Source organism: Arachis ipaensis, chromosome B4, assembly GCF_059453495.1.
Source record: "Arachis ipaensis isolate K30076 ecotype BB chromosome B4, ASM5945349v1, whole genome shotgun sequence".
Lineage (NCBI taxonomy): Eukaryota > Viridiplantae > Streptophyta > Magnoliopsida > Fabales > Fabaceae > Arachis > Arachis ipaensis.
In genome coordinates this window covers 59,250,304-59,277,405 of record NC_142439.1, presented here as the reverse complement: position 1 = coordinate 59,277,405, position 27,102 = coordinate 59,250,304, and positions in this window count along the sequence as shown.

Sequence of the window (27,102 nt, the reverse complement as noted above, 5' to 3'; positions counted from 1 at the left end):
AAACCGAGAAAAAAAAAACCGGAGGAGCCTGCCGAAGATGAGGCCATTACGGCACGCCTTTATGTGTCGTCCTTGGGATAGCGTCAGTTAAAGAATGAGGGTCAGCACAACCTAAAAAAAAAAAAAGAAAACAACCCAGAGAAAAAAACCAGAAAAGAAACCGGAGGAGCCTGCCGAAGATGTGGCCATTACAGCTCGCCTTTATGTGTCCTCCTCGGGATAGCGTAATTTAAAGAATGAGGGTCAGCACAACGTAAAAAAAAAAAAAAAACACCCAGAGAAAAAAACCGAAAAAGAAACCGGAGGAGCCTGCCTAAGATGTGGCCATTACGGCTCGCCTTTATGTGTCCTCCTCGGGATAGCGTAATTTAAAGAATGAGGGTCAGCACAACGTAAAAAAAAAAAAAAAAAAAAAAAAAAAAAAAAAAAAAAAACCAGAGTAGCCTGCCGAAGATGAGGCCATTACGGCTCGCCTTTATGTGTCCTCCTCGGGATAGCGTCATGTAAAGAACGAGGGTCAGCACAACGTAATAAAAAAAAATCCCAGAGAAAAAAAACCGGCGGAGCTTGCCGAAGATGAGGCCATTACGGCTCGCCTTTATGTGTCCTCCTCGGGATAGCGTCATTTAAAGAATGAGAGTTAGCACAACGTAAAAAAAATAATAAAACCAGAGGAGCTTGCCGAAGATGAGGCCATTACGGCTCGCCTTTATGTGTCCTCCTCGGGATAGCGTCATTTAAAGAACGAGGGTCAGCACAACGTAATAAAAAAAAACCCAGAGAAAAAAAACCGGAGTAGCCTGCCAAAGATGAGGCCATTACGGCTCGCCTTTGTGTGTCCTCCACAGGATAGCGTCATTTAAAGAATGAGGGTCAGCACAACGTAAAAAAATAAAAAAATAAAAAAAAAACAACCCAGAGAAAAAAACTGGAAAAAAAACCGGAGGAGCCTGCCGAAGATGAGGCCGTTATGGCTTGCCTTTATGTGTCCTCCTTGCGATAGCGTCATTTAAAGAATGAGGGTCAGCACAACATAAAAAAAAAAAACAACCCAGAGAAAAAAATCAGAAAAAAAACCGGAGGAGCCTGCCGAAGATGAGGCCATTACGGCTCGCCTTTATGTGTCTTCCTCGGGATAGCGTCATTTAAAGAATGAGGGTCAGCACAACGTATAAAAAAAAACAGAGAAAAAAACCGGAAAAAAACCGGAGGAGCCTGCCGAAAATGAGGCCATTACGGCTCGCCTTTATGTGTCCTCCTCTAGATAGCGTCATTTAAAGAATGAGGGTCAGCACAACGTATAAAAAAAACCAGAGAAAAAAACCGGAAAAAAAACCGGAGGAGCCTGCCGAATATGAGGCCATTACGGCTCGCCTTTATATGTCCTCCTTGGGATAGCGTCATTTAAAGAATGAGGGTCAGCACAACGTATAAAAAAAAACCCGAGAAAAAATCGAATAAAAAAACCGGAGGAGCCTGCCGAAGATGAGGCCATTACGGCTCGCCTTTATGTGTCCTCCTCCGGATAGCGTCATTTAAAGAACGAGGGTCAGCAAAAGGAAAAAAAAAGAAAAAAAACCGAGAAAAAAAAACCAGAGGAGCCTGCCGAAGATGAGGACATTACGGCTCGCCTTTATGTGTCCTCCTCGGGATAGCGTCATTTAAAGAATGAGGGTCAGCACAACGTATAAAAAAAAACCAAAGAAAAAAGTCGGAAAAAAAAAACCGGAGGAACCTGCCGAATATGAGGCCATTACGGCTCGCCTTTATGTGTCCTCCTCGGGATAGCGTCATTTAAAGAACGAGGGTCAGCACAATGTAAAAAAAAAAACCAGAGAAAAAAATCGGAAAAAAAACCTGAGGAGCCTGCCGAAGATGAGGCCATTACGGCTCGCCTTTATATGTCCTCCTCGGGATAGCGTCATTTAAAGAACGAGGGTCAGCAGAACGTAAAAAAAAAAAAAAAACAAAAAAACCCGGGAAAAAAATCGAAAAAAAAAATCGGAGGAGCCTGCCGAAGATGAGCCCATTACGGCTCGCCTTTATGTGTCCTCCTTGGGATAGCGTCATTTAAAGAATGAGGGTCAGTACAACGTAAAAAAAAAAAAGAAAACAACCCAGAGAAAAAAACCGTAAAAGAAACCGGAGGAGCCTGCCGAAGATGTGGCCATTACAGCTCGCCTTTATGTGTCCTCCTCGGGATAGCGTAATTTAAAGAATGAGGGTCAGCAAAAGGAAAAAAAAAAACCGAGAAAAAAAAAACCGGAGGAGCCTGCCGAAGATGAGGCCATTACAGCTCGCCTTTATGTGTCCTCCTCGGGATAGCGTCATTTAAAGAATGAGGGACAGCAAAACGTAAATAAAATAAAAAAGGAAAAAAAACCGAGAAAAAAAAAACCGGAAGAGCCTGCCGAACATGAGGCCATTACAGCTCGCCTTTATGTGTCCTCCTTGGGATAGCGTCATTTAAAGAATGAGGGTCAGCACAACATAAAAAAAAACAACCCAGAGAAAAAAATTGGAAAAAAACCAGAGGAGCCTGCCGAAGATGAGGCCATTACGGCTCGCCTTTATGTGTCCTCCTCGGGATAGCGCCATTTAAAGAATGAGGGTCAGCGCAACGTATAAAAAAAAACAGAGAAAAAAACCGAAATAAAAAAACCGGAGGAGCCTGCCGAAGATGAGGCCATTACGGGTCGCCTTTATGTGTCCTCCTCGGGATAGCGTCATTTAAAGAACGAGGGTCAGCAAAACGTATAAAAAAAAATAAAAAAAAAGAAAAGAAAAATAAAACCGAGAAAAAAAAAACCGGAGGAGCCTGACGAAGATGAGGCCATTACGGCTCGCCTTTATGTGTCGTCCTTGGGATAGCGTCATTTAAAGAATGAGGGTCAGCACAACGTAAAAAAAAAAAAAGAAAACAACCCAGAGAAAAAAACCAGAAAAGAAACCGGAGAAGCCTGCCGAAGATGTGGCCATTACAGCTCGCCTTTATGTGTCCTCCTCGGGATAGCGTAATTTAAAGAATGAGGGTCAGCAAAAGGAAAAAAAAAAAACCGAGAAAAAAAAAACCGGAGGAGCCTGCCGAAGATGAGGCCATTACGGCTCGCCTTTATGTGTCCTCCTCGGGATAGCGTCATTTAAAGAATGAGGGACAGCAAAACGTAAATAAAAAAAAAAAGAAAAAAAACCGAGAAAAAAAAAACCGGAGGAGCCTGCCGAACATGAGGCCATTACGGCTCGCCTTTATGTGTCCTCCTTGGGATAGCGTCATTTAAAGAATGAGGGTCAGCACAACATAAAAAAAAACAACCCAGAGAAAAAAATCGGAAAAAAACCAGAGGAGCCTGCCGAAGATGAGGCCATTACGGCTCGCCTTTATGTGTCCTCCTCGGGATAGCGCCATTTAAAGAATGAGGGTCAGCACAACGTATAAAAAAAAACAGAGAAAAAAACCGGAAAAAAACCGGAGGAGCCTGCCGAAAATGAGGCCATTACGGCTCGCCTTTATGTGTCCTCCTCCAGATAGCGTCATTTAAAGAATGAGGGTCAGCACAACGTATAAAAAAAACCAGAGAAAAAAACCGGAAAAAAAACCGGAGGAGCCTGCCGAATATGAGGCCATTACGGCTCGCCTTTATATGTCCTCCTTGGGATAGCGTCATTTAAAGAATGAGGGTCAGCACAACGTATAAAAAAAAACCCGAGAAAAAATCGAATAAAAAAACCGGAGGAGCCTGCCGAAGATGAGGCCATTACGGCTCGCCTTTATGTGTCCTCCTCCGGATAGCGTCATTTAAAGAACGAGGGTCAGCAAAAGGAAAAAAAAAGAAAAAAAACCGAGAAAAAAAAACCAGAGGAGCCTGCCGAAGATGAGGACATTACGGCTCGCCTTTATGTGTCCTCCTCGGGATAGCGTCATTTAAAGAATGAGGGTCAGCACAACGTATAAAAAAAAACCAAAGAAAAAAGTCGGAAAAAAAAAACCGGAGGAACCTGCCGAATATGAGGCCATTACGGCTCGCCTTTATGTGTCCTCCTCGGGATAGCGTCATTTAAAGAACGAGGGTCAGCACAATGTAAAAAAAAAAACCAGAGAAAAAAATCGGAAAAAAAACCTGAGGAGCCTGCCGAAGATGAGGCCATTACGGCTCGCCTTTATATGTCCTCCTCGGGATAGCGTCATTTAAAGAACGAGGGTCAGCAGAACGTAAAAAAAAAAAAAAAACAAAAAAACCCGGGAAAAAAATCGAAAAAAAAAATCGGAGGAGCCTGCCGAAGATGAGCCCATTACGGCTCGCCTTTATGTGTCCTCCTTGGGATAGCGTCATTTAAAGAATGAGGGTCAGTACAACGTAAAAAAAAAAAAGAAAACAACCCAGAGAAAAAAACCGTAAAAGAAACCGGAGGAGCCTGCCGAAGATGTGGCCATTACAGCTCGCCTTTATGTGTCCTCCTCGGGATAGCGTAATTTAAAGAATGAGGGTCAGCAAAAGGAAAAAAAAAAACCGAGAAAAAAAAAACCGGAGGAGCCTGCCGAAGATGAGGCCATTACAGCTCGCCTTTATGTGTCCTCCTCGGGATAGCGTCATTTAAAGAATGAGGGACAGCAAAACGTAAATAAAATAAAAAAGGAAAAAAAACCGAGAAAAAAAAAACCGGAAGAGCCTGCCGAACATGAGGCCATTACAGCTCGCCTTTATGTGTCCTCCTTGGGATAGCGTCATTTAAAGAATGAGGGTCAGCACAACATAAAAAAAAACAACCCAGAGAAAAAAATTGGAAAAAAACCAGAGGAGCCTGCCGAAGATGAGGCCATTACGGCTCGCCTTTATGTGTCCTCCTCGGGATAGCGCCATTTAAAGAATGAGGGTCAGCGCAACGTATAAAAAAAAACAGAGAAAAAAACCGAAATAAAAAAACCGGAGGAGCCTGCCGAAGATGAGGCCATTACGGGTCGCCTTTATGTGTCCTCCTCGGGATAGCGTCATTTAAAGAACGAGGGTCAGCAAAACGTATAAAAAAAAATAAAAAAAAAGAAAAGAAAAATAAAACCGAGAAAAAAAAAACCGGAGGAGCCTGACGAAGATGAGGCCATTACGGCTCGCCTTTATGTGTCGTCCTTGGGATAGCGTCATTTAAAGAATGAGGGTCAGCACAACGTAAAAAAAAAAAAAGAAAACAACCCAGAGAAAAAAACCAGAAAAGAAACCGGAGAAGCCTGCCGAAGATGTGGCCATTACAGCTCGCCTTTATGTGTCCTCCTCGGGATAGCGTAATTTAAAGAATGAGGGTCAGCAAAAGGAAAAAAAAAAAACCGAGAAAAAAAAAACCGGAGGAGCCTGCCGAAGATGAGGCCATTACGGCTCGCCTTTATGTGTCCTCCTCGGGATAGCGTCATTTAAAGAATGAGGGACAGCAAAACGTAAATAAAAAAAAAAAGAAAAAAAACCGAGAAAAAAAAAACCGGAGGAGCCTGCCGAACATGAGGCCATTACGGCTCGCCTTTATGTGTCCTCCTTGGGATAGCGTCATTTAAAGAATGAGGGTCAGCACAACATAAAAAAAAACAACCCAGAGAAAAAAATCGGAAAAAAACCAGAGGAGCCTGCCGAAGATGAGGCCATTACGGCTCGCCTTTATGTGTCCTCCTCGGGATAGCGCCATTTAAAGAATGAGGGTCAGCACAACGTATAAAAAAAACCAGAGAAAAAAACCGGAATAAAAAAACCGGAGGAGCCTGCCGAAGATGAGGCCATTACGGCTCGCCTTTATGTGTCCTCCTCGGGATAGCGTCATTTAAAGAACGAGGGTCAGCAAAACGTATAAAAAAAATAAAAAAAAAAGAAAAGAAAAATAAAACCGAGAAAAAAAAAACCGGAGGAGCCTGCCGAAGATGAGGCCATTACGGCTCGCCTTTATGTGTCGTCCTTGGGATAGCGTCATTTAAAGAATGAGGGTCAGCACAACGTAAAAAAAAAAAAAGAAAACAACCCAGAGAAAAAAACCAGAAAAGAAACCGGAGGAGCCTGCCGAAGATATGGCCATTACAGCTCGCCTTTATGTGTCCTCCTCGGGATAGCGTAATTTAAAGAATGAGGGTCAGCACAACGTAAAAAAAAAAAAAAAACACCCAGAGAAAAAAACCGAAAAAGAAACCGGAGGAGCCTGCCTAAGATGTGGCCATTACGGCTCGCCTTTATGTGTCCTCCTCGGGATAGCGTAATTTAAAGAATGAGGGTCAGCACAACGTAAAAAAAAAAAAAAAAAAAAAAAAAAAAAAAAAAAGAAACCAGAGTAGCCTGCCGAAGATGAGGCCATTACGGCTCGCCTTTATGTGTCCTCCTCGGGATAGCGTCATGTAAAGAACGAGGGTCAGCACAACGTAATAAAAAAAAATCCCAGAGAAAAAAAACCGGCGGAGCTTGCCGAAGATGAGGCCATTACGGCTCGCCTTTATGTGTCCTCCTCGGGATAGCGTCATTTAAAGAATGAGAGTTAGCACAACGTAAAAAAAAATAATAAAACCAGAGGAGCTTGCCGAAGATGAGGCCATTACGGCTCGCCTTTATGTGTCCTCCTCGGGATAGCGTCATTTAAAGAACGAGGGTCAGCACAACGTAATAAAAAAAAAACCCAGAGAAAAAAAACCGGAGTAGCCTGCCAAAGATGAGGCCATTACGGCTCGCCTTTGTGTGTCCTCCACAGGATAGCGTCATTTAAAGAATGAGGGTCAGCACAACGTAAAAAAATAAAAAAATAAAAAAAAAACAACCCAGAGAAAAAAACTGGAAAAAAAACCGGAGGAGCCTGCCGAAGATGAGGCCGTTATGGCTTGCCTTTATGTGTCCTCCTTGCGATAGCGTCATTTAAAGAATGAGGGTCAGCACAACATAAAAAAAAAAAACAACCCAGAGAAAAAAATCAGAAAAAAAACCGGAGGAGCCTGCCGAAGATGAGGCCATTACGGCTCGCCTTTATGTGTCTTCCTCGGGATAGCGTCATTTAAAGAATGAGGGTCAGCACAACGTATAAAAAAAACAGAGAAAAAAACCGGAAAAAAAACCGGAGGAGCCTGCCGAATATGAGGCCATTACGGCTCGCCTTTATATGTCCTCCTTGGGATAGCGTCATTTAAAGAATGAGGGTCAGCACAACGTATAAAAAAAAAACCCGAGAAAAAATCGAATAAAAAAACCGGAGGAGCCTGCCGAAGATGAGGCCATTACGGCTCGCCTTTATGTGTCCTCCTCGGGATAGAGTCATTTAAAGAACGAGGGTCAGCAAAAGGAAAAAAAAAGAAAAAAAACCGAGAAAAAAAAAACCAGAGGAGCCTGCCGAAGATGAGGACATTACGGCTCGCCTTTATGTGTCCTCCTCGGGATAGCGTCATTTAAAGAATGAGGGTCAGCACAACGTATAAAAAAAAACCAAAGAAAAAAGTCGGAAAAAAAAAACCGGAGGAACCTGCCGAATATGAGGCCATTACGGCTCGCCTTTATGTGTCCTCCTCGGGATAGCGTCATTTAAAGAACGAGGGTCAGCACAATGTAAAAAAAAAACCAGAGAAAAAAACCGGAAAAAAAACCTGAGGAGCCTGCCGAAGATGAGGCCATTACGGCTCGCCTTTATATGTCCTCCTCAGGATAGCGTCATTTAAAGAACGAGGGTCAGCAGAACGTAAAAAAAAAAAAAAACAAAAAAACCCGGGAAAAAAATCGAAAAAAAAAATCGGAGGAGCCTGCCGAAGATGAGCCCATTACGGCTCGCCTTTATGTGTCCTCCTTGGGATAGCGTCATTTAAAGAATGAGGGTCAGTACAACGTAAAAAAAAAAAAGAAAACAACCCAGAGAAAAAAACCGTAAAAGAAACCGGAGGAGCCTGCCGAAGATATGGCCATTACAGCTCGCCTTTATGTGTCCTCCTCGGGATAGCGTAATTTAAAGAATGAGGGTCAGCAAAAGGAAAAAAAAAAACCGAGAAAAAAAAAAACCGGAGGAGCCTGCCGAAGATGAGGCCATTACAGCTCGCCTTTATGTGTCCTCCTCGGGATAGCGTCATTTAAAGAATGAGGGACAGCAAAACGTAAATAAAAAAAAAAGGAAAAAAAACCGAGAAAAAAAAAACCGGAAGAGCCTGCCGAACATGAGGCCATTACAGCTCGCCTTTATGTGTCCTCCTTGGGATAGCGTCATTTAAAGAATGAGGGTCAGCACAACATAAAAAAAAACAACCCAGAGAAAAAAATCGGAAAAAAACCAGAGGAGCCTGCCGAAGATGAGGCCATTACGGCTCGCCTTTATGTGTCCTACTCGGGATAGCGCCATTTAAAGAATGAGGGTCAGCGCAACGTATAAAAAAAAACAGAGAAAAAAACCGGAATAAAAAAACCGGAGGAGCCTGCCGAAGATGAGGCCATTACGGCTCGCCTTTATGTGTCCTCCTCGGGATAGCGTCATTTAAAGAACGAGGGTCAGCAAAACGTATAAAAAAAAATAAAAAAAAAAGAAAAGAAAAATAAAACCGAGAAAAAAAAAACCGGAGGAGCCTGCCGAAGATGAGGCCATTACGGCTCGCCTTTATGTGTCGTCCTTGGGATAGCGTCATTTAAAGAATGAGGGTCAGCACAACGTAAAAAAAAAAAAGAAAACAACCCAGAGAAAAAAACCAGAAAAGAAACCGGAGAAGCCTGCCGAAGATGTGGCCATTACAGCTCGCCTTTATGTGTCCTCCTCGGGATAGCGTAATTTAAAGAATGAGGGTCAGCACAACGTAAAAAAAAAAAATAAAACACCCAGAGAAAAAAAACGAAAAAGAAACCGGAGGAGCCTGCCTAAGATGTGGCCATTACGTCTCGCCTTTATGTGTCCTCCTCGGGATAGCGTAATTTAAAGAATGAGGGTCAGCACAACGTAAAAAAAAAAAAAAAAAAAAAAAAAAAAAAAAAAGAAACCAGAGTAGCCTGCCGAAGATGAGGCCATTACGGCTCGCCTTTATGTGTCCTCCTCGGGATAGCGTCATGTAAAGAACGAGGGTCAGCACAACGTAATAAAAAAAAATCCCAGAGAAAAAAAACCGGCGGAGCTTGCCGAAGATGAGGCCATTACGGCTCGCCTTTATGTGTCCTCCATGGGATAGCGTCATTTAAAGAATGAGAGTTAGCACAACGTAAAAAAAAATAATAAAACCAGAGGAGCTTGCCGAAGATGAGGCCATTACGGCTCGCCTTTATGTGTCCTCCTCGGGATAGCGTCATTTAAAGAACGAGGGTAAGCACAACGTAATAAAAAAAAAACCCAGAGAAAAAAAACCGGAGTAGCCTGCCAAAGATGAGGCCATTACGGCTCGCCTTTGTGTGTCCTCCACAGGATAGCGTCATTTAAAGAATGAGGGTCAGCACAACGTAAAAAAATAAAAAAATAAAAAAAAAAACAACCCAGAGAAAAAAACCGGAAAAAAAACCGGAGGAGCCTGCCGAAGATGAGGCCGTTATGGCTCGCCTTTATGTGTCCTCCTTGCGATAGCGTCATTTAAAGAATGAGGGTCAGCACAACATAAAAAAAAAAAACAACCCAGAGAAAAAAACCAGAAAAAAAACCGGAGGAGCCTGCCGAAGATGAGGCCATTACGGCTCGCCTTTATGTGTCTTCCTCGGGATAGCGTCATTTAAAGAATGAGGGTCAGCACAACGTATAAAAAAAAACAGAGAAAAAAACCGGAAAAAAACCGGAGGAGCCTGCCGAAAATGAGGCCATTACGGCTCGCCTTTATGTGTCCTCCTCGAGATAGCGTCATTTAAAGAATGAGGGTCAGCACAACGTATAAAAAAAACCAGAGAAAAAAACCGGAAAAAAAACCGGAGGAGCCTGCCGAATATGAGGCCATTATGGCTCGCCTTTATGTGTCCTCCTTGGGATAGCGTCATTTAAAGAATGAGGGTCAGCACAACGTATAAAAAAAAACCCGAGAAAAAATCGAATATAAAAACCGGAGGAGCCTGCCGAAGATGAGGCCATTACGGCTCGCCTTTATGTGTCCTCCTCGGGATAGCGTCATTTAAAGAACGAGGGTCAGCAAAAGGAAAAAAAAAAGAAAAAAAACCGAGAAAAAAAAACCAGAGGAGCCTGCCGAAGATGAGACCATTACGAATCGCCTTTATGTGTCCTCCTCGGGATAGCGTCATTTAAAGAATGAGGGTCAGCACAACGTATAAAAAAAACCAGAGAAAAAAACCGGAAAAAAAACCGGAGGAGCCTGCCGAATATGAGGCCATTACGGCTCGCCTTTATGTGTCCTCCTTGGGATAGCGTCATTTAAAGAATGAGGGTCAGCACAACGTATAAAAAAAAACCCGAGAAAAAATTTGAATAAAAAAACCGGAGGAGCCTGCCGAAGATGAGGCCATTACGGCTCGCCTTTATGTGTCCTCCTCGGGATAGCGTCATTTAAAGAACGAGGGTCAGCAGAAGGAAAAAAAAAAAAGAAAAAAAAACCGAGAAAAAAAAACCGGAGGAGCCTGCCGAAGATGAGGCCATTACGGCTCGCCTTTATGTGTCCTCCTCGGGATAGCGTCATTTAAAGAACGAGGGACAGCAAAACGAAAATAAAAAAAAATCGAGAAAAAAAAACCGGAGGAGCCTGCCGAAGATGAGGCCATTACGGCTCGCCTTTATGTGTCCTCCTTGGGATAGCGTCATTTAAAGAATGAGGGTCAGCACAACATAAAAAAAAAAAAACAACCCAGAGAAAAAAACCGGAAAAAAACCAGAGGAGCCTGCCGAAGATGAGGCCATTACAGCTCGCCTTTATGTGCCCTCCTCGGGATAGCGCCATTTAAAGAATGAGGGTCAGCACAACGTATAAAAAAAAACCAGAGAAAAAAACCGGAATAAAAAAACCGGAGGAGCCTGCCGAAGATGAGGCCATTACGGCTCGCTTTTATGTGTCCTCCTCGGGATAGCGTCGTTTAAAGAACGAGGGTCAGCAAAACGTAAAAAAAAAAAAAAAAAGAAAAATAAAACCGAGAAAAAAAAAACCGGAGGAGCCTGCCGAAGATGAGGCCATTACGGCTCGCCTTTATGTGTCCTCCTTGGGATAGCGTCATTTAAAGAATGAGGGTCAGCACAACGTAAAAAAAAAAAAAAACACCCAGAGAAAAAAACCGGAAAAGAAACCGGAGGAGCCTGCCGAAGATGTGGCCATTACGGCTCGCCTTTATGTGTCCTCCTCGGGATAGCGTCATTTAAAGAACGAGGGTCAGCACAACGTAATAAAAAAAAACCCAGAGAAAAAAAACCGGAGGAGCCTGCCGAAGATGAGGCCATTACGGCTCGCCTTTGTGTGTCCTCCACAGGATAGCGTCATTTAAAGAATGTGGGTCAGCACAACGTAAAAAAATAAAAAATAAAAAAAACACAACCCAGAGAAAAAAACCGGAAAAAAAACCGGAGGAGCCTGCCGAAGATGAGGCCATTACGGCTCGCCTTTATGTGTCCCCCTCGGGATAGCGTCATTTAAAGAACGAGGGTCAGCAAAAGGAAAAAAAAAAAGAAAAAAAACCGAGAAAAAAAAAACCGGAGGTGCCTGCCGAAGATGAGGCCATTACGGCTCGCCTTTATGTGTCCTCCTCGGGATAGCATCATTTAAAGAACGAGGGACAGCAAAACGTAAATAAAAAAAAAGAAATAAAAAACCGAGAAAAAAAAACCGGAGGAGCCTGCCGAAGATGAGGCCATTACGGCTCGCCTTTATGTGTCCTCCTTGGGATAACGTCATTTAAAGAATGAGGGTCAGCACAACGTAAAAAAAAAAAAAGAAAACAACCCAGAGAAAAAAACCGGAAAAGAAACCGGAGGAGCCTACCGAAGATGTGGCCATTACAGCTCGCCTTTATGTGTCCTCCTCGGTATAGCGTAATTTAAAGAATGAGGGTCAGCACAACGTAAAAAAAAAAAAAAAAAAAACACCCAGAGAAAAAAACCGGAAAAGAAACCGGAGGAGCCTGCCGAAGATGTGGCCATTACGGCTCGCCTTTATGTGTCCTCCTCGGGATAGCGTCATTTAAAGAACGAGGGTCAGCACAACGTAATAAAAAAAAAACCCAGAGAAAAAAAACCGGAAGAGCCTGCCGAAGATGAGGCCATTACGGCTCGCCTTTGTGTGTCCTCCACAGTATAGCGTCATTAAAAGAATGAGGGTCAGCACAACGTAAAAAAATAAAAAATAAAAAAAAAACAACCCAGAGAAAAAAACCAGAAAAAAAATCGGAGGAGCCTGCCGAAGATGAGGCCGTTACGGCTTGCCTTTATGTGTCCTCCTTGCGATAGCGTCATTTAAAGAATGAGGGTCAGCACAACATAAAAAAAAAAAAACAACCCAGAGAAAAAAACCAGAAAAAAAACCGGAGGAGCCTGCCGAAGATGAGGCCATTACGGCTCGCCTTTATGTGTCCTCCTCGGGATAGCGTCATTTAAAGAATGAGGGTCAGCACAACGTATAAAAATAACCAGAGAAAAAAACCGGAAAAAAACCGGAGGAGCCTGCCGAATATGAGGCCATTACGGCTCGCCTTTATGTGTCCTCCTTGGGATAGCGTCATTTAAAGAATGAGGGTCAGCACAACGTATAAAAAAAAACCCGAGAAAAAATTGAATAAAAAAACCGGAGGAGCCTGCCGAAGATGAGGCCATTACGGCTCGCCTTTATGTGTCCTCCTCGGGATAGCGTCATTTAAAGAGCGAGGGTCAGCAAAAGGAAAAAAAAAAGAAAAAAAAAACCGAGAAAAAAAAACCGGAGGAGCCTGCCGAAGATGAGGCCATTACGGCTCGCCTTTATGTGTCCTCCTCGGGATAGCGTCATTTAAAGAACGAGGGTCAGCAGAAGGAAAAAAAAAAAAGAAAAAAAAACCGAGAAAAAAAAACCGGAGGAGCCTGCCGAAGATGAGGCCATTACGGCTCGCCTTTATGTGTCCTCCTCGGGATAGCGTCATTTAAAGAACGAGGGACAGCAAAACGAAAATAAAAAAAAACCGAGAAAAAAAAACCGGAGGAGCCTGCCGAAGATGAGGCCATTACGGCTCGCCTTTATGTGTCCTCCTTGGGATAGCGTCATTTAAAGAATGAGGGTCAGCACAACATAAAAAAAAAAAAACAACCCAGAGAAAAAACCGGAAAAAAACCAGAGGAGCCTGCCGAAGATGAGGCCATTACAGCTCGCCTTTATGTGCCCTCCTCGGGATAGCGCCATTTAAAGAATGAGGGTCAGCACAACGTATAAAAAAAAAACCAGAGAAAAAAACCGGAATAAAAAAATCGGAGGAGCCTGCCGAAGATGAGGCCATTACGGCTCGCTTTTATGTGTCCTCCTCGGGATAGCGTCGTTTAAAGAACGAGGGTCAGCAAAACGTAAAAAAAAAAAAAAAAAAGAAAAATAAAACCGAGAAAAAAAAAACCGGAAGAGCCTGCCGAAGATGAGGCCATTACGGCTCGCCTTTATGTGTCCTCCTTGGGATAGCGTCATTTAAAGAATGAGGGTCAGCACAACGTAAAAAAAAAAAAAACACCCAGAGAAAAAAACCGGAAAAGAAACCGGAGGAGCCTGCCGAAGATGTGGCCATTACGGCTCGCCTTTATGTGTCCTCCTCGGGATAGCGTCATTTAAAGAACGAGGGTCAGCACAACGTAATAAAAAAAAACCCAGAGAAAAAAAACCGGAGGAGCCTGCCGAAGATGAGGCCATTACGGCTCGCCTTTGTGTGTCCTCCACAGGATAGCGTCATTTAAAGAATGTGGGTCAGCACAACGTAAAAAAATAAAAAATAAAAAAAACACAACCCAGAGAAAAAAACCGGAAAAAAAACCGGAGGAGCCTGCCGAAGATGAGGCCATTACGGCTCGCCTTTATGTGTCCCCCTCGGGATAGCGTCATTTAAAGAACGAGGGTCAGCAAAAGGAAAAAAAAAAAGAAAAAAAACCGAGAAAAAAAAAACCGGAGGTGCCTGCCGAAGATGAGGCCATTACGGCTCGCCTTTATGTGTCCTCCTCGGGATAGCGTCATTTAAAGAACGAGGGACAGCAAAACGTAAATAAAAAAAAAGAAATAAAAAACCGAGAAAAAAAAACCGGAGGAGCCTGCCGAAGATAAGGCCATTACGGCTCGCCTTTATGTGTCCTCCTTGGGATAACGTCATTTAAAGAATGAGGGTCAGCACAACGTAAAAAAAAAAAAAAGAAAACAACCCAGAGAAAAAAACCGGAAAAGAAACCGGAGGAGCCTACCGAAGATGTGGCCATTACAGCTCGCCTTTATGTGTCCTCCTCGGGATAGCGTAATTTAAAGAATGAGGGTCAGCACAACGTAAAAAAAAAAAAAAAAAAACACCCAGAGAAAAAAACCGGAAAAGAAACCGGAGGAGCCTGCCGAAGATGTGGCCATTACGGCTCGCCTTTATGTGTCCTCCTCGGGATAGCGTCATTTAAAGAACGAGGGTCAGCACAACGTAATAAAAAAAAAACCCAGAGAAAAAAAACCGGAGGAGCCTGCCGAAGATGAGGCCATTACGGCTCGCCTTTGTGTGTCCTCCACAGTATAGCGTCATTAAAAGAATGAGGGTCAGCACAACGTAAAAAAATAAAAAATAAAAAAAAAACAACCCAGAGAAAAAAACCAGAAAAAAAATCGGAGGAGCCTGCCGAAGATGAGGCCGTTACGGCTTGCCTTTATGTGTCCTCCTTGCGATAGCGTCATTTAAAGAATGAGGGTCTGCACAACATAAAAAAAAAAAAACAACCCAGAGAAAAAAACCAGAAAAAAAACCGGAGGAGCCTGCCGAAGATGAGGCCATTACGGCTCGCCTTTATGTGTCCTCCTCGGGATAGCGTCATTTAAAGAATGAGGGTCAGCACAACGTATAAAAAAAAACCAGAGAAAAAAACCGGAAAAAAACCGGAGGAGTCTGCTGAAAACGAGGCCATTACGGCTCGCCTTTATGTGTCCTCCTCGGGATAGCGTCATTTAAAGAATGAGGGTCAGCACAACGTATAAAAATAACCAGAGAAAAAAACCGGAAAAAAACCGGAGGAGCCTTCCGAATATGAGGCCATTACGGCTCGCCTTTATGTGTCCTCCTTGGGATAGCGTCATTTAAAGAATGAGGGTCAGCACAACGTATAAAAAAAAACCCGAGAAAAAATTGAATAAAAAAACCGGAGGAGCCTGCCGAAGATGAGGCCATTACGGCTCGCCTTTATGTGTCCTCCTCGGGATAGCGTCATTTAAAGAGCGAGGGTCAGCAAAAGGAAAAAAAAAAGAAAAAAAAAAAAACCGAGAAAAAAAAAACCGGAGGAGCCTGCCGAAGATGAGGCCATTACGAATCGCCTTTATGTGTCCTCCTCGGGATAGCGTCATTTAAAGAATGAGGGTCAGCACAACGTATAAAAAAAAACAGAGTAAAAAACCGGACAAAAAACCGGAGGAGCCTGCCGAATATGAGGCCATTACGGCTCGCCTTTATGTGTCCTCCTTGGGATAGCGTCATTTAAAGAATGAGGGTCAGCCCAACGTATAAAAAAAACCCGAGAAAAAATTGAATAAAAAAACCGGAGGAGTCTGCCGAAGATGAGGCCATTACGACTCGCATTTATGTGTCCTCCTCGGGATAGCGTCATTTAAAGAATGAGGGTCAGCAAAAGGAAAAAAAAAAGAAAAAAAACCGAGAAAAAAAAAACCGGAGGAGCCTGCCGAAGATGATGCCATTACGGCTCGCCTTTATGTGTCCTCCTCGGGATAGCGTCATTTAAAGAACGAGCGACAGCAAAACGTAAATAAAAAAAAAAGAAAAAAAAACCGGAGGAGCCTGCCGAAGATGAGGCCATTACGGCTCGCCTTTATGTGTCCTCCTTGGGATAACGTCATTTAAAGAATGAGGGTCAGCAGAACATAAAAAAAAAAAAAACAACCCAGAGAAAAAAACCGGAAAAAAACCAGAGGAGCCTGCCGAAGATGAGGCCATTACGGCTCGCCTTTATGTGTCCTCCTCGGGATAGCGCCATTTAAAGAATGAGGGTCAGCACAACGTATAAAAAAAAAACCAGAGAAAAAAACCGGAATAAAAAAACCGGAGGAGCCTGCCGAAGATGAGGCCCTTACGGCTCGCCTTTATGTGTCCTCCTCGGGATAGCGTCATTTAAAGAACGAGGGTCAGCAAAACGTAAAAAAAAAAAAAAAGAAAAAGAAAAAAAACCGAGAAAAAAAAAACCGGAGGAGCCTGCCGAAGATGAGGCCATTACGGCTCGCCTTTATGTGTCCTCCTTGAGATAGCGTCATTTAAAGAATGAGGGTCAGCACAACGTAAAAAAAAAAGAAAACAACCCAGAGAAAAAAACCGGAAAAGAAACCGGAGGAGCATGCCGAAGATGTGGCCATTACAGCTCGCCTTTATGTGTCCTCCTCGAGATAGCGTAATTTAAAGAATGAGGGTCAGCACAACGTAAAAAAAAAAAAAAAAGAAACCAGAGTAGCCTGCCGAAGATGAGGCCATTACGGCTCGCCTTTATGTGTCCTCCTCGGGATAGCGTCATGTAAAGAACGAGGGTCAGCACAACGTATTAAAAAAAAAACCTAGAGAAAAAAAACCGGCGGAGCCTGCCGAAGATGAGGCCATTACGGCTCGCCTTTATGTGTCCTCCTCGGGATAGCGTCATTTAAAGAATGAGAGTCAGCACAACGTAAAAAAAAAATAATAAAACCAGAGGAGCCTGCCGAAGATGAGGCCATTACGGCTCGCCTTAATGTGTCCTCCTCGGGATAGCGTCATTTAAAGAATGAGAGTCAGCACAACGTAAAAAAAAAATAATAAAACCAGAGGAGCCTGCCGAAGATGAGGCCATTACGGCTCGCCTTTATGTGTCCTCCTCGGGATAGCGTCATTTAAAGAACGAGGGTCAGCACAACGTAATAAAAAAAAACCCAGAGAAAAAAACCGGAGGAGCCTGCCGAAGATGAGGCCATTACGGCTCGCCTTTATGTGTCCTCCTCGGGATAGCGTCATTTAAAGAATGAGGGTCAGCACAACGTATAAAAAAAAACCAGAGAAAAAAACAGGTAAAAAAACCGGAGGAGCCTGCCGAATATGAGGCCATTACGGCTCGCCATTATGTGTCCTCCTTGGGATAGCGTCATTTAAAGAATGAGGGTCAGCACAACGTATAAAAAAAAACCCGAGAAAAAATCGAATAAAAAAACCGGAGGAGCCTGCCGAAGATGAGGCCATTACGGCTCGCCTTTATGTGTCCTCCTTGGGATAGCGTCATTTAAAGAATGAGGGTCAGCACAACGTATAAAAAAAAACCCAGAGAAAAAAACCGGAAAAAAACCGGAGGAGCCTGCCGAAGATGATGCCATTACGGCTCGCCTTTATGTGTCCTCCTCGGGATAGCGTTATTTAAAGAATGAGGGTCAGCACACCGTATAAAAAAAAACCAGAAAAAAAAAACCGGAAAAAAAAACTGGAGTAGCCTGCCGAATATGTGGCCATTACGGCTCGCCATTATGTGTCCTCCTCGGGTTAGCGTCATTTAAAGAATGAGGGTCAGCACAACGTATAAAAAAAACCCGAGAAAAAAATCAAATAAAAAAACCGGAGGAGCCTGCCGAAGATGAGGCCATTACGGCTCGCCTTTATGTGTCCAACTCGGGATAGCGTCATTTAAAGAACGAGCGTCAGCAAAACGTAAAAAAAAAAAAAAAAAAAAAACCGAAAAAAAAAACCGGAGGAGCCTGCCGAAGATGAGGCCATTACGGCTCGCCTTTATGTGTCCTCCTTGGGATAGCGTCATTTAAAGAATGAGAGTCAGCACAACGTAAAAAAAAATAATAAAACCAGAGGAGCCAGCCGAAGATGAGGCCATTACGGCTCGCCTTTATATGTCCTCCTCGGGATAGCGTCATTTAAAGAACGAGGGTCAGCACAACGTAATAAAAAAAAAACCCAGAGAAAAAAAACCGGAGGAGCCTGCCGAAGATGAGGCCATTACGGCTCGCCTTTATGTGTCCTCCTCGGGATAGTGTCATTTAAAGAATGAGGGTCAGCACAACGTAAAAAAAAAAAAAACCAGAGAAAAAAACCAGAAAAAAACCGGAGGAGCCTGCCGAAGATGAGGCCATTACGGCTCGCCTTTATGTGTCCTCCTCGGGATAGCGTCATTTAAAGAATGAGAGTCAGCACAACGTAAAAAAAAAATAATAAAACCAGTGGAGCCTACCGAAGATGAGGCCATTACGGCTCGCCTTTGTGTGTCCTCCACAGGATAGCGTCATTTAAAGAATGAGGGTCAGCACAACGTAAAAAAATAAAAAATAAAAAAAAAACAACCCAGAGAAAAAAACCGGAAAAAAAACCGGAGGAGCCTGCCGAAGATGAGGCCATTACGGCTCGCCTTTATGTGTCTTCCTCGGGATAGCGTCATTTAAAGAATGAGGGTCAGCACTACGTATAAAAAAAACAGAGAAAAAAACCGGAAAAAAACCGGAGGAGCCTGCCGAAAATGAGGCCATTACGGCTCGCCTTTATGTGTCCTCCTCGAGATAGCGTCATTTAAAGAATGAGGGTCAGCACAACGTATAAAAAAAACCAGAGAAAAAAACCGGAAAAAAAACCGGAGGAGCCTGCCGAATATGAGGCCATTATGGCTCGCCTTTATGTGTCCTCCTTGGGATAGCGTCATTTAAAGAATGAGGGTCAGCACAACGTATAAAAAAAAACCCGAGAAAAAATCGAATAAAAAAACCGGAGGAGCCTGCCGAAGATGAGGCCATTACGGCTCGCCTTTATGTGTCCTCCTCGGGATAGCGTCATTTAAAGAACGAGGGTCAGCAAAAGGAAAAAAAAAAGAAAAAAAAAACCGAGAAAAAAAAAACCGGAGGAGCCTGCCGAAGATGAGGCCATTACGAATCGCCTTTATGTGTCCTCCTCGGGATAGCGTCATTTAAAGAATGAGGGTCAGCACAACGTATAAAAAAAAACAGAGAAAAAAACCGGAGAAAAAACCGGAGGAGCCTGCCGAATATGAGGCCATTACGGCTCGCCTTTATGTGTCCTCCTTGGGATAGCGTCATTTAAAGAATGAGGGTCAGCCCAACGTATAAAAAAAAACCCGAGAAAAAATTGAATAAAAAAACCGGAGGAGTCTGCCGAAGATGAGGCCATTACGGCTCGCCTTTATGTGTCCTCCTCGGGATAGCGTCATTTAAAGAATGAGGGTCAGCAAAAGGAAAAAAAAAAGAAAAAAAACCGAGAAAAAAAAAACCGGAGGAGCCTGCCGAAGATGATGCCATTACGGCTCGCCTTTATGTGTCCTCCTCGGGATAGCGTCATTTAAAGAACGAGGGACAGCAAAACGTAAATAAAAAAAAAGGAAAAAAAAATCGGAGGAGCCTGCCGAAGATGAGGCCATTACGGCTCGCCTTTATGTGTCCTCCTTGGGATAACGTCATTTAAAGAATGAGGGTCAGCAGAACATAAAAAAAAAAAAACAACCCAGAGAAAAAAACCGGAAAACAACCAGAGGAGCCTGCCGAAGATGAGGCCATTACGGCTCGCCTTTATGTGTCCTCCTCGGGATAGCGCCATTTAAAGAATGAGGGTCAGCACAACGTATAAAAAAAAAACCAGAGAAAAAAACCGGAATAAAAAAACCGGAGGAGCCTGCCGAAGATGAGGCCCTTACGGCTCGCCTTTATGTGTCCTCCTCGGGATAGCGTCATTTAAAGAACGAGGGTCAGCAAAACGTAAAAAAAAAAAAAAAAAAGAAAAAGAAAAAAAACCGAGAAAAAAAAAAACCGGAGGAGCCTGCCGAAGATGAGGCCATTACGGCTCGCCTTTATGTGTCCTCCTTGAGATAGCGTCATTTAAAGAATGAGGGTCAGCACAACGTAAAAAAAAAAGAAAACAACCCAGAGAAAAAAACCGGAAAAAAACCGGAGGAGCATGCCAAAGATGTGGCCATTACAGCTCGCCTTTATGTGTCCTCCTCGGGATAGCGTAATTTAAAGAATGAGGGTCAGCACAACGTAAAAAAAAAAAAAAAAAGAAACCAGAGTAGCCTGCAGAAGATGAGGCCATTACGGCTCGCCTTTATGTGTCCTCCTCGGGATAGCGTCATGTAAAGAACGAAGGTCAGCACAACGTATTAAAAAAAAAACCTAGAGAAAAAAAACCGGCGGAGCCTGCCGAAGATGAGGCCATTACGGCTCGCCTTTATGTGTCCTCCTTGAGATAGCGTCATTTAAAGAATGAGGGTCAGCACAACGTAAAAAAAAAAGAAAACAACCCAGAGAAAAAAACCGGAAAAAAACCGGAGGAGCATGCCGAAGATGTGGCCATTACAGCTTGCCTTTATGTGTCCTCCTCGGGATAGCGTAATTTAAAGAATGAGGGTCAGCACAACGTAAAAAAAAAAAAAAAAAGAAACCAGAGTAGCCTGCCGAAGATGAGGCCATTACGGCTCGCCTTTATGTGTCCTCCTCGGGATAGCGTCATGTAAAGAACGAAGGTCAGCACAACGTATTAAAAAAAAACCTAGAGAAAAAAAACCGGCGGAGCCTGCCGAAGATGAGGCCATTACGGCTCGCCTTTATGTGTCCTCCTCGGGATAGCGTCATTTAAAGAATGAGAGTCAGCACAACGTAAAAAAAAAATAATAAAACCAGAGGAGCCTGCCGAAGATGAGGCCATTACGGCTCGCCTTAATGTGTCCTCCTCGGAATAGCGTCATTTAAAGAATGAGAGTCAGCACAACGTAAAAAAAAAATAATAAAACCAGAGGAGCCAGCCGAAGATGAGGCCATTACGGCTCGCCTTTATGTGTCCTCCTCGGGATAGCGTCATTTAAAGAACGAGGGTCAGCACAACGTAATAAAAAAAAACCCAGAGAAAAAAACCGGAGGAGCCTGCCGAAGATGAGGCCATTACTGCTCGCCTTTATGTGTCCTCTTCGGGATAGCGTCGTTTAAAGAATGAGGGTCAGCACAACGTATAAAAAAAAACCAGAGAAAAAAACAGGTAAAAAAACCGGAGGAGCCTGCCGAATATGAGGCCATTACGGCTCGCCTTTATGTGTCCTCCTTGGGATAGCGTCATTTAAAGAATGAGGGTCAGCACAACGTATAAAAAAAAAACCCGAGAAAAAATCGAATAAAAAAACCGGAGGAGCCTGCCGAAGATGAGGCCATTACGGCTTGCCTTTATGTGTCCTCCTCGGGATAGCGTCATTTAAAGAATGAGGGTCAGCACAACGTATAAAAAAAAACCCAGAGAAAAAAACCGGAAAAAAACCGGAGGAGCCTGCCGAAGATGATGCCATTACGGCTCGCCTTTATGTGTCCTCCTCGGGATAGCGTTATTTAAAGAATGAGGGTCAGCACACCGTATAAAAAAAAACCAGAAAAAAAAAATCGGAAAAAAAAACTGGAGTAGCCTGCCGAATATGTGGCCATTACGGCTCGCCATTATGTGTCCTCCTCGGGTTAGCGTCATTTAAAGAATGAGGGTCAGCACAACGTATAAAAAAAACCCGAGAAAAAAATCAAATAAAAAAACCGGAGGAGCCTGCCGAAGATGAGGCCATTACGGCTCGCCTTTATGTGTCCTCCTCGGGATAGCGTCATTTAAAGAACGAGCGTCAGCAAAACGTAAAAAAAAAAAAAAAAAAAAACCGAAAAAAAAAAAACCGGAGGAGCCTGCCGAAGATGAGGCCATTACGGCTCGCCTTTATGTGTCCTCCTTGGGATAGCGTCATTTAAAGAATGAGAGTCAGCACAACGTAAAAAAAATAATAAAACCAGAGGAGCCAGCCGAAGATGAGGCCATTACGGCTCGCCTTTATATGTCCTCCTCGGGATAGCGTCATTTAAAGAACGAGGGTCAGCACAACGTAATAAAAAAAAAACCCAGAGAAAAAAAACCGGAGGAGCCTGCCGAAGATGAGGCCATTACGGCTCGCCTTTATGTGTCCTCCTCGGGATAGTGTCATTTAAAGAATGAGGGTCAGCACAACGTAAAAAAAAAAAAAAAACCAGAGAAAAAAACCAGAAAAAAACCGGAGGAGCCTGCCGAAGATGAGGCCATTACGGCTCGCCTTTATGTGTCCTCCTCGGGATAGCGTCATTTAAAGAATGAGAGTCAGCACAACGTAAAAAAAAATAATAAAACAAGAGGAGCCTACCGAAGATGAGGCCATTACGGCTCGCCTTTGTGTGTCCTCCACAGGATAGCGTCATTTAAAGAATGAGGGTCAGCACAACGTAAAAAAATAAAAAATAAAAAAAAAACAACCCAGAGAAAAAAACCGGAAAAAAAACCGGAGGAGCCTGCCGAAGATGAGGCCGTTACGGCTCGCCTTTCTGTGTCCTCCTTGGGATAGCGTCATTTAAAGAATGAGGGTCAGCACAACATAAAAAAAAAAAAACCACCCAGAGAAAAAAACCAGAAAAAAAACCGGAGGAGCCTGCCGAAGATGAGGCCATTACGGCTCGCCTTTATGTGTCCTCCTCGGGATAGCGTCATTTAAAGAATGAGGGTCAGCACAACGTATAAAAAAAAACCCAGAGAAAAAAACCGGAAAAAAACCGGAGGAGCCTGCCGAAGATGATGCCATTACGGCTCGCCTTTATGTGTCCTCCTCGGGATAGCGTTATTTAAAGAATGAGGGTCAGCACACCGTATAAAAAAAACCAGAAAAAAAAACCGGAAAAAAAAACTGGAGTAGCCTGCCGAATATGTGGCAATTATGGCTCGCCTTTATGTGTCCTCCTCGGGTTAGCGTCATTTAAAGAATGAGGGTCAGCACAACGTATAAAAAAAAACCCGAGAAAAAAATCAAATAAAAAAACCGGAGGAGCCTGCCGAAGATGAGGCCATTACGGCTCGCCTTTATGTGTCCTCCTCGGGATAGCGTCATTTAAAGAACGAGAGTCAGCAAAACGTAAAAAAAAAAAAAAAAAAAAAAAACCGAAAAAAAAAACCGGAGGAGCCTGCCGAAGATGAGGCCATTACGGCTCGCCTTTATGTGTCCTCCTTGGGATAGCGTCATTTAAAGAATGAGAGTCAGCACAACGTAAAAAAAAAAATAAAAAAACCAGAGGAGCCTGCCGAAGATGAGGCCATTATGGCTCGCCTTTATGTGTCCTCCTCGGGATAGCGTCATTTAAAGAACGAGGGTCAGCACAACGTAATAAAAAAAAAAACCCAGAGAAAAAAAACCGGAGGAGCCTGCCGAAGATGAGGGCATTACGGCTCGCCTTTATGTGTCCTCCTCGGGATAGCGTCATTTAAAGAATGAGGGTCAGCACAACGTAAAAAAAAAAAAAAAACCAGAGAAAAAAACCAGAAAAAAAACGGAGGAGCCTGCCGAAGATGAGGCCATTAGGGCTCGCCTTTATGTGTCCTCCTCGGGATAGCGTCGTTTAAAGAATGAGAGTCAGCACAACGTAAAAAAAAATAATAAAACCAGAGGAGCCTGCCGAAGATGAGGCCATTACGGCTCGCCTTTGTGTGTCCTCCACAGGATAGCGTCATTTAAAGAATGAGGGTCAGCACAACGTAAAAAAATAAAAAATAAAAAAAAACAACCCAGAGAAAAAAATCGGAAAAAAAACCGGAGGAGCCTGCCGAAGATGAGGCCGTTACGGCTCGCCTTTCTGTGTCCTCCTTGGGATAGCGTCATTTAAAGAATGAGGGTCAGCACAACATAAAAAAAAAACCACCCAGAGAAAAAAACCAGAAAAAAAACCGGAGGAGCCTGCCGAAGATGAGGCCATTACGGCTCGCCTTTATGTGTCCTCCTCGGGATAGCGTAATTTAAAGAATGAGGGTCAGCACAACGTATAAAAAAAAACCAGAGAAAAAAACCGAAAAAAAACCGGAGGACCCTGCCGAAAATGAGGCCATTACGGCTCGCCTTTATGTGTTCTCCTCGGGATAGCGTCATTTAAAGAATGAGGGTCAGCACAACGTATAAAAAAACCAGAGAAAAAAACCGGTAAAAAAAACCGGAGGAGCCTGCCGAATATGAGGCCATTACGGCTCGCCTTTATGTGTCCTCTTTGGGATAGCGTCATTTAAAGAATGAGGGTCAGTACAACGTATAAAAAAAAAAACCCGAGAAAAAATCGAATAAAAAAACCGGAGGAGCCTGCCGAAGATGAGGCCATTACGGCTCGCCTTTAAGTGTCCTCCTCGGGATAGCGTCATTTAAAGAACGAGGGTCAGCAAAAGGAAAAAAAAACCCAGAGAAAAAAACCGGAAAAAAACCGGAGGAGCCTGCCGAAGATGATGCCATTACGGCTCGCCTTTATGTGTCCTCCTCGGGATAGCGTCATTTAAAGAATGAGGGTCAGCACACCGTATAAAAAAAAAACCAGAGAAAAAAACCGGAAAAAAACCGGAGGAGCCTGCCGAAAATGAGGCCATTACGGCTCGCCTTTATGTGTCCTCCTCGAGATAGCGTCATTTAAAGAATGAGGGTCAGCACAACGTATAAAAAAAACCAGAGAAAAAAACCGGAAAAAAAACCGGAGGAGCCTGCCGAATATGAGGCCATTATGGCTCGCCTTTATGTGTCCTCCTTGGGATAGCGTCATTTAAAGAATGAGGGTCAGCACAACGTATAAAAAAAAACCCGAGAAAAAATCGAATAAAAAAACCGGAGGAGCCTGCCGAAGATGAGGCCATTACGGCTCGCCTTTATGTGTCCTCCTCGGGATAGCGTCATTTAAAGAACGAGGGTCAGCAAAAGGAAAAAAAAAAGAAAAAAAAAACCGAGATAAAAAAAACCGGAGGAGCCTGCCGAAGATGAGGCCATTACGAATCGCCTTTATGTGTCCTCCTCGGGATAGCGTCATTTAAAGAATGAGGGTCAGCACAACGTATAAAAAAAAACAGAGAAAAAAACCGGAGAAAAAACCGGAGGAGCCTGCCGAATATGAGGCCATTACGGCTCGCCTTTATGTGTCCTCCTTGGGATAGCGTCATTTAAAGAATGAGGGTCAGCCCAACGTATAAAAAAAAACCGGAGAAAAAATTGAATAAAAAAACCGGAGGAGTCTGCCGAAGATGAGGCCATTACGGCTCGCCTTTATGTGTCCTCCTCGGGATAGCGTCATTTAAAGAATGAGGGTCAGCACAACGTATAAAAAAAAACAGAGAAAAAAACCGGAGAAAAAACCGGAGGAGCCTGCCGAATATGAGGCCATTACGGCTCGCCTTTATGTGTCCTCCTTGGGATAGCGTCATTTAAAGAATGAGGGTCAGCCCAACGTATAAAAAAAAACCCGAGAAAAAATTGAATAAAAAAACCGGAGGAGTCTGCCGAAGATGAGGCCATTACGGCTCGCCTTTATGTGTCCTCCTCGGAATAGCGTCATTTAAAGAATGAGGGTCAGCAAAAGGAAAAAAAAAAAGAAAAAAAACCGAGAAAAAAAAAACCGGAGGAGCCTGCCGAAGATGATGCCATTACGGCTCGCCTTTATGTGTCCTCCTCGGGATAGCGTCATTTAAAGAACGAGGGACAGCAAAACGTAAATAAAAAAAAAAAGAAAAAAAAAACCGGAGGAGCCTGCCGAAGATGAGGCCATTTCGGCTCGCCTTTATGTGTCCTCCTTGGGATAGCGTCATTTAAAGAATGAGGGTCAGCCCAACGTATAAAAAAAAACCCGAGAAAAAATTGAATAAAAAAACCGGAGGAGCCTGCCGAAGATGAGGCCATTACGGCTCGCCTTTATGTGTCCTCCTCGGGATAGCGTCATTTAAAGAACGAAGGTCAGCAAAAGGAAAAAAAAAAGAAAAAAAAAACCGAGATAAAAAAAACCGGAGGAGCCTGCCGAAGATGAGGCCATTACGAATCGCCTTTATGTGTCCTCCTCGGGATAGCGTCATTTAAAGAATGAGGGTCAGCACAACGTATAAAAAAAACAGAGAAAAAAACCGGAGAAAAAACCGGAGGAGCCTGCCGAATATGAGGCCATTACGGCTCGCCTTTATGTGTCCTCCTTGGGATAGCGTCATTTAAAGAATGAGGGTCAGCCCAACGTATAAAAAAAAACCCGAGAAAAAATTGAATAAAAAAACCGGAGGAGTCTGCCGAAGATGAGGCCATTACGGCTCGCCTTTATGTGTCCTCCTCGGGATAGCGTCATTTAAAGAATGAGGGTCAGCACAACGTATAAAAAAAAACAGAGAAAAAAACCGGAGAAAAAACCGGAGGAGCCTGCCGAATATGAGGCCATTACGGCTCGCCTTTATGTGTCCTCCTTGGGATAGCGTCATTTAAAGAATGAGGGTCAGCCCAACGTATAAAAAAAAACCCGAGAAAAAATTGAATAAAAAAACCGGAGGAGTCTGCCGAAGATGAGGCCATTACGGCTCGCCTTTATGTGTCCTCCTCGGAATAGCGTCATTTAAAGAATGAGGGTCAGCAAAAGGAAAAAAAAAAAGAAAAAAAACCGAGAAAAAAAAAACCGGAGGAGCCTGCCGAAGATGATGCCATTACGGCTCGCCTTTATGTGTCCTCCTCGGGATAGCGTCATTTAAAGAACGAGGGACAGCAAAACGTAAATAAAAAAAAAAAGAAAAAAAAAACCGGAGGAGCCTGCCGAAGATGAGGCCATTTCGGCTCGCCTTTATGTGTCCTCCTTGGGATAGCGTCATTTAAAGAATGAGGGTCAGCAGAACATAAAAAAAAAAAAACAACCCAGAGAAAAAAACCGGAAAAAAACCAGAGGAGCCTGCCGAAGATGAGGCCATTACGGCTCGCCTTTATGTGTCCTCCTCGGGATAGCGCCATTTAAAGAATGAGGGTCAGCACAACGTATAAAAAAAAAACCAGAGAAAAAAACCGGAATAAAAAAACCGGAGGAGCCTGCCGAAGATGAGGCCCTTACGGCTCGCCTTTATGTGTCCTCCTCGGGATAGCATCATTTAAAGAACGAGGGTCAGCAAAACGTAAAAAAAAAAAAAAAAAGAAAAAAAAACCGAGAAAAAAAAAACCGGAGGAGCCTGCCGAAGATGAGGCCATTACGGCTCGCCTTTATGTGTCCTCCTTGAGATA